Below are 8,971 nucleotides of genomic sequence, written 5' to 3' on the forward strand. Positions count from 1 at the left end.
ATATTTTTGTCTTAAAGAGATATCCTTTGTTTCATATCTCTTGATTTAATGTAGGGGACTTACCATCCTCTTTTTCCTAATCGCTTTAGATCGAAATGTCTTCAAAGAAAGGATCCAATTCAAGTAACAACAGCCCTCCATCGCCACCCTCATCTCGCTTCGACCCTGTAATGCTCCAGCTGGTTGTTTCTGCTGCAGTGATGACTGCAATGACGATCTTGAACCCTAACATGTCCATTGGTCAAGGATATAAACCCTACCCCCAAAACCATGGAAATGTTCAGGAGCATCAAAATGAAAACGATAAGAGTAAAAAGAGAAAAGTTCAGAGTTCCCAAGGACCCTCCAAGAGGCGTGAAACTGTGGCAGTTCAAGCTGTCACTACTCCTGTCATTGTGCCTACAGTTCAAGCTGCTGCTACTCCTGTTGCTATGCCAATAGCTCAAGCACCTACCACTGGGTATGCGGGTAATATCCCTTGGTGCATCAAGTGCAAATATCACCATTATACCCCTGGCCCGTGCTTCAAAAGGATCTGCAAGAGATGTGGCAAAAAGGGCCACTCTGCTCAAAATTGCAAAACACCAGTTCATCTAATCCATCAATCTTCTGGATCAAGTACCGGACAGGTCTGCTATGGTTGTGGAGAAATCGGGCATTTCAAGCGAAACTGCCCAAAGGCAGCAACCACCAACAACATCAACAACGCCAAGATGGTTTTAGCTATGAAGCAAGAGAAAGCAGCCACTAATCCCACCGCCGCGGGTATATTTTTCTCGACAATTCATATGTTCGCATTCTTTTCGAATCTAGTGTTAAGAAAGTTTTATTAGTCATTCATTCAAATACCTTCGTAAATATAGTCCTCGTCTATTAATCAAAACATTTTCCGTCAATATGGTTACCAGTGAGAATGAGTGCACTAGCGACTTAGCCCCAAGAATTTCTTCCGAACGTCTAGCTTAGTCCCATATCAGGTCTTACGAGATCTTCGTAGAAACCGACTCTACAATCTTCAGATTTCGGATGCCCTTAGAGTTTGGTAACATCTATCCGGTGCATCACATCTCGAATCCTTAGAAGCGTCTGCCCAACAAAACCCTAATGATTCCTTTGAGGAAACCGAAGTCGTCCAGGGTTGGAACCTCCATGAGAAAACAGGTTGATATCGTAGATTGAGAGAGTCAATGTGCGAAACCAAGACACATCTCGATAATGAGAATTCGTTAGAAAGCCCAACAGAGACCAGATTCCGCTTGAGAAAGTGAAGAATCCGAGGCAACAAATCCATTCGTATCTCATTCCAATCCATGATCTGTATCTTATTCTTTGAATTTCGGGACGAAATTCCCTCTAACAGGGGGATAATGTAACAACCCGAAGTTGTTCATCGCCAAAACCCCGTTCTACCCGTATAACTCGTCATAAATCGAAATGTCCCGATATCGTTTTTGGGTTTAGTTAGTAAAATTTATATGTTTATTTTAACTCAATGAGTGTCGAATCCATTTAGGAACTCATGAATCTAGCCCAAAATTGTTTATTTCATAAGTTTTAGAAATGTCCCCGCCGGGTGACGGAAACTTAATCGGGTGCGACCTAAAGCCTCGTTTAAAGTCGATATCGGGTAGAATTCCACTGTGTCCAAGTTTTAGGAACTGTATAAACGTGTTTAACCTATCATTTGAAGCTTTTTCCTTCTCTCTCTACTCTCTCTCTAACCTCTCTCCTAAATCCAAAGTTTAAGGGTCCAAAACTCAATTTTAAGGCCTCAAATCCCTAAGGTACCTTCCTAGCCTTAATCTATAGCATATTTGGCTTCCAAATTCGACATTTAATCATGAAATTCGACTACATATATGAGTTTACGGCCCAGGAGGCTGCCTAGGCCGTAAACACCAAGTTGAAGGGTTTTTAGCCCTTAAATCCCTTCCTAAACTCATTTGGACTTTAGATATGGCTAAAGGACTTCAAGATATGGACTTAGAACATTTAAAACATGGATTTTATTGGATTTGAAGGAGTTTACGGCCAAGGCACAAGCTTGGGCCGTAAACTCATATTTAAGGGGTTTTCTTGACCTTAAACCCTTCCAAATCACTAGTATGGCTTAGATATGATTTATAGAATATTGGTTTTAGCATTTGGACACTTGAAACATGATTTTTTGGGGACTTATGTGAGTTTACGGCCAAGGCATGTGCTTGGGCCGTAAACTCCTCAAAACATGGCATAAATTCAATTCTAAGGTGTTAGAAAGCCATCCAACACCACCAAAAGCCTTGGAATAAATCATAGGACCGACCAAAAATAGTTTAAGGACCTTAAACACATTATTTGAGGGATTTCTAAGAGTTTACGGCCAAGGCTTGTGCTTGGGCCGTAAACTCCTTGATTCATGGTGTTAGAATGCCAACTAAACACCCCTAAAGCCTTTAGATGAATTTTAGAAGCCCTTTCATGCAAGTTTTAAGCCTTAAATCATATTGTATCACCCTATAGAAGAGTTTACGGCCATGAAGGAGGTCTCATAGGCCGTAAACTCCAAAAACCCCTCGAATGTCCCATACAAACTCATGTTAGGCCTTGGAATAATTCTACCAATCACATGTGATTTGTTCTAGCTCCATTTAACACTATTTTCATGAGAAAATAGGAGTTTACGGCCATGAAGCCATGCTAGGCCGTAAACTCCCATAAGAGGGTCTATTTGATGTTTTGAAATCATTTCAAGTCCTTAAACCAAGTCTAGAAATTATCCCATAAGTGTTTGAAGTCATTTAGCACAATAAACCACCCCCACCATGAGTTTACGGCCGTAAACTCATGGGGAATGGGTGTTTTAGACCAAAACTCTTATATTAGTTTACTCATGGGGAGTAAACTCAAGTCCCAAGTCCCTAGTGTCATTTCACGTCCTTAAACGCCACCCGTGTCCCTCCAAACACTTGTATCGAAGTGTTTTCGCGACTTGAAGCAAGTGTCCCTAACATATAAATAAACTAAGTCCTAATTAGATACAAATGTGTATCTTTACATTATAATTAGGAACCTCGTGTATTTACAAGCCCTGGATCAACTCTTAGCATCCAAATCGTCATACTTCTCGTCCGGTGAGTTCATACCCCTACCCTTTTTCACTGTTTTTAACTGTTTTCAGGGGGGGAATACAAGCAAACCATAACTGTTTTCAAATCATAACACTAATGTGTTTCAAATAATATCTGGCAAATTTATAAACACTTTTACTCCTTATGTATTATGTTGAGCATAAGGAATGATTTATCAATTACAGCTAAATGGATTTTTAGTTAAGAAAATAACCAAACTAATCAAATTATTATGGGAATAATTTGGGGTTCTATAACGCTTGTTTTATATCTATATAAAGTTATTAGATAAACTATGTCTGATTCAGTTTATCTCTGTATTATTTGAATATATTGCCAGATAATCTCATTGTATGTATCTATTTTTCACTGTATCATGTTTCATAATCTTTGTATGTTTGGTATCGTATGAGAATTCTGTGAATAGTTTAATACTAGCTTGTGAGATAGTCACTACCCTTTATGGATGATAAGTAAATCCTCTCCGGAAGTGTAACCAAAGTCTCCTGGAGGGAGAGCGAGGAGTTTGTGAATAGATCTATTCGGGATTGACAATCCCACACCTTAACTGCTAGATACAGTTAGGCGGGCACGCCTGGGGTGACAAATTATGTATATCGTCCGACGTCTGACTAATGTCAAGGAGGTCTCGTTGTCGTATCAGCATGGTTACCCGACTCACAATATGTATTAATATAAACTTATTCACAGCTAGGATTTGTTTAGAATCTATATCTTATTCGGGATAATAATCCCATGGTTTTGTATCTATATCTTGTTCGGGATAATAATCCCATGGTTTTAAATCTATATCTTGTACGGGATGATAGTCCCATGATTTTATCAATCTATCTTATATCAAATTCGGGATAGTGATCCCATGGTCTTATCAAACAATCTTATACGGGTTAGTAGTCCCATGGTTTTTAATCTATATTTTCTAATATATCAAACTATCTTGTAACTGGTTTGGGATGTTAGTCCCAAGGATTTCAAACTATTTTCTATCTACAATTTGTGAATATTAAAGTATTTCATATTTATTTTGGGATAGTAATCCCATGATCTTCAATATATAGTTTTGGATATTAAACTATACCCTGTATTATTAAATCGGTCTTGAAATTAGGAAAATATGGGATTTTCCTGGGGTAATGTATGTCGCATAATTCAACTGTAACGAAAGATAACCAAACTAACTATCTAATATAAGAAAATATGGGATTTTCTTGGAAAACGAATCTTTTTGGAAAACTAAAGGAAACCGATACATTTTCATAAAACAAAACCGCTTATGAACTCACCAGCTTTATGCTGATTTTCAAACTGCTTGTATTCTCAGGTCCAAGTTAGACAGGTACCCGGTGATATCTTTTGGTGAAGACGGAGTGCTCCGAAGGCTCGTCTCGTTTTGTTTATATGATATATGTATAACTTTTGTACAATTTACTTTTGAATCAAATGTAACTTTCATATATATGTAATGTAATGGTTGTTTACTGTGATTACTATGTACATTGGATTTGATACTCAACGTGGAGTCAACCCCGGGAACGTTTCCGCCTTTGGTTTTCGGGGTGTGACACCATTTACCACTTGTTGAATTCTCCTACAACAAAAACTATCACACTAGCATCAAAGTTACACCCTTCGAAGCTCTCTACGGTCATAAGTGCAAATCCCCTATGTGTTGGGATGAAGTGGGCGATAAGCAACTAGCCAAGAACCAAGTACCAGATAGCACTCTTATCGGTCCCGAGATCATTTGTGAAACCATAGAAAAGATTGTCCAAATTCGGGAACGGTTGAAAGCTTCTTGAGATAGATAGAAGAGTTATGCGGATAAATGACGAAAACCCTTGGAATTCCAGGATGGAGACCGCGTTCTGTTAAATGTCTCACCCTGGAAAGGAATGATATGTTTTGGTAAACGTGGCAAACTGAATCCAAGGTACATTGGACCATTCCAGATCCTTGCTAGAATTTGTTCAGTTGCTTACACACTCAATCTACCACAGGAACTCAGTAACATTCATCCCATTTTCCATGTCTCTAATCTCAAGAAGTGTTTGTCCGAAGAGACTCTTGTTATCCCACTCGATGAAATATTGTACATTTTAATCAAGTATCATTCATGATTGTGATCCATAAGATGAACTTGATGCGGTTCAGTTCAATACTAGTTCTCTAACAGGTACCTATGTAAATTGGTTACAATCCATTTCATACCTTCATCTAGTGAAAGTCAACCAATCCTATTCATATTAGTCTTACTTTATAATCGCTCCCATAATTATAACCAACTATGAACTTTTAGAATAATAACATTATTCAGGGATTAAACAGGTTAATATAGAACACATCAAGTATTGATGTTATGATCATATCCCAATATATCAAAACATTATATAATAGTTGTTGTCTTAATGTTCCAATTGCCAAATACTAAATCCAAATCAAAATCCCATTTCTAGAATAATAAAGTCTTATAGCTGAAGTGTAACCATTCATACTTAGCTTTAGAAGAAAGGTTGAATTAATAGGTTCGACTAAAATTAATTTGTGTGAAATCTGCGAATACTATCATCTCCATTTTGACGTTACTCTAGGTTATAGTTAAATATCTTGGAGTATATGATTATTGTACTTTCATGACGTATATTTTCTTAGCTTGATTAACTATACTCCCGAATTCATAAAGATTTCTATGGGATTCTTTAATGGCATAAATCAACATAGTTTTGCAATGAACTCATTGATCCAATCATATTAGATTTCAACTTATAAAGCAATGTATTCTTATTTTGTAGTATATTGTGTCATTTTGCTTTGGTTGGACATTATTCTAACAAAACTTACTCTTCGTCCCACAATGAAGTCATAATCCAACTATAATTCATGATTACCCATATTTTCTTAGAAATCATAATCTAATGTAGCTCTTTACATGAAGATTTTATTCTATGCTAATTGTATCATAGACGTTTTCTTAGTTCGTCTAAAGTACTCATAGAATGCTCCTATAGATATCTGGTGACTAAACCATGTATCCAATTGGTATATTAGCATATGCTCGTATCATGATTACATACCAAGTCTTATGAATACTATGACATAAATGATGGATTCATTTGGCAAAGTAAATTGAATACAAATCATTTCAGCTAGTTCAAACTTATGAGTTAGGTTCTTTTAAGGCTGACACACCCCCAAACCAGAACGGCAGAAATGTCAGGGACAGATGACTTCATGTACAATATCATAACAACTGAATAGTAATGAAACATAGCAACCCAAACATTCATACCTTGGAAATACACACTAACATAGTTTATATATTATACTTGTTCATCAGTTACACAGAAATGACAAAGTACAATTTATTAAGGTTACATCACTTCATCTCTTAGCAGAGCTGGTTATCTGTTGTTACTGGTTCCCTGAGAATACAAGTCATTTGAAAAGTGTCAAATAAAAATTTGGTGAATTCATAAGCATTTTTGTATAAAAAAGTTTTGTACTTGTTGAGAATAGTTCTCGTGGTACTTTAGAAAATCCGATATTTTCTATAAAAATAGTTTGTAAGCCTCGTTCTAAAACCGTGAATATATGCATGCATGTCCTTTACTTTCTTTTGTTTGAAAATGTAAAGCATACGTTTCTAGAAAATCCAATATTTTCTTATAGGCAGACTGAAATTGAAAGTAAATCCTCTGTATCTTTTTCTTATCAAGTAATGATGTGTGGTTCCATAAAATCCATTATTTTCTTAAATATGAATTGTAGTCTTAAACCCTAAGATCGAGATGTATTTGAATGTTATATAGAAGATAATATATAATTCTATTTCTTTTTATAAAACTAATGAAGTGTAAGCTTCCCGTAAACCGAGATAGTAGGTTAATCCCTATGTGAGTTGTTACAACGATACTTGATGTGACTAAATGCCTATCATGACGTTCTTCAGGCGTGGGGGTGTTAACCCCATATAGATCTATACACAATTACCCCTCTCTCCCTCCAGGAAATTCTGGTTATAACTATTGGACTTACAGTGTACGCTAGGTAGGTACGATGAAGGAGTGTCCCAATAAAGCATTAACTTATTTACGTGAACTATGACTCCTCTTTCTTGTAAAATGACTTAAGTGTATCTAGTGTGATTGGAAATATATAAGCACATGCAAGTTATCATGTCTAGGTGTTTTAAAAGATTATAACTTATAAACTTACATCTAAACACAAGTATAAAACATTTAATATGATAAAAACAGTTTCTAGGTCTTGACTTTTCTATCCATGTTTTTAGAAAAATTATATAAAAATCATCCTATGTTGAAATTTGGATCCGTAAACTCTGAGAGTTTGAAAAATGAGTCTACTTTGTTCAAATTTTTTATTATAATTTTTAATGGCCTTAAACCAGTGTGAAAATGTTCATCTTCACAGACTGGTCTGAAATCATTCCTAAAATGATAAGCTCTTTTGTAAAAATTGCCAAAAATTGTAGAAAAATCGTATGAATGCGTGCGAGTAGTCCTTAGAAAGGAATAAACCTGAGCTATTTCCACATTAAACAGTTGTGAAAATATTAAGTTCATGGTGGTCAAAACAGTCCGTAAATGAACCATAACTTTTCTGTTGAAAGTTGAGGTTTAAGTTTAAGTTATACCCGTTTGAAACCAACACTCATTTTTGCTATTTTTGAGGGTATAACCCTTATCCAAAAGTTTTTATGATATATATATATATATATATATATATATATATATATATATATATATACATATATATACATATGTTAACAAACACATTACTCATGATTTTTATGAAATTGTATAAGATAAACTCCATGTTCATGCAAATGCAGTTATCAATTGGTTAAACGAGATTTGACTTGTATTCTCCCCCAAAAACGTATGAAAAACACGAAAATAATGGGGTATGAAGCTCACCTTGAGAATTTTAGAGATGTAGAAGGAGAAGAAGAAGGAACTTCGAGTCTAGCTTGTGTTCTTGGTGAGATTCTCGAACATGTGGTGTTTCTAAGAGTTTAACACACAACAAAAGTGTGTAAATGGGATGTTCTCAACATAATCATGAAGTAAAACACTTGAGTATATCATGGAACATACCAAGAATCCTAGAATCAAATCTTGTGGTGATGAAACTTGAGATTTTTGGAGAGAAGATGTGGGAGGATGTTCTTGATAGCTAAGGGGAAGTGAAGTTGTGAGATGTGTGTGTGTGTGTTGTGGACGAGAATAAGAGAGGAGAGAGGGGAGAAGTTGAATTTGGTAATTGGAGGCTTGAATGACACTTGCATGCATACATGGATGTTAATTTTCTTGATGCATGTTGGACAAACATGAGGTGGCAAGCTTATTATCCCACCGTTTTCCTTTTTTTTTTTTTGCATTTTTGTTGTTTTTTTTTAAACGAGGCCAACCAACCCAAAGAGGGTTATGTAAGAACCCATTATTTTCAACCTTGTAAAAGTCAACACAAGTCAAATACATCAAATTAAAGTCAAACTTATTGATTTGTTAATTTAATAAAATTAAATTAACATTTTTGATACATTGAAACACTTAGTAAAAGTGTTGTAGAAATAAGAGGCTAAAACACTTAAAGAACCGAGGATTCTCGCCTTAACCGAAAACCCTCGCATATTCCTTTATTTTTTCGAACCGCAAACAAAAGGACAGCAAATGGTTCACGGCCGCAAACACATTGGACCGCAAACGTGCGGGACTAAGAACTGCCTTCAGTAGAAAACTACCCCCGTAGGGTTTACTCTTCAAACCTAAAACCTCGCATGCTTATCCTTCTCGGGTAGGGTTCCCAACTGAGAACCCATC

Source organism: Lactuca serriola, chromosome 6 (genome assembly GCF_051521515.1).
Source record: "Lactuca serriola cultivar US96UC23 chromosome 6, Lser_US96UC23_V15, whole genome shotgun sequence".
NCBI lineage: Eukaryota > Viridiplantae > Streptophyta > Magnoliopsida > Asterales > Asteraceae > Lactuca > Lactuca serriola.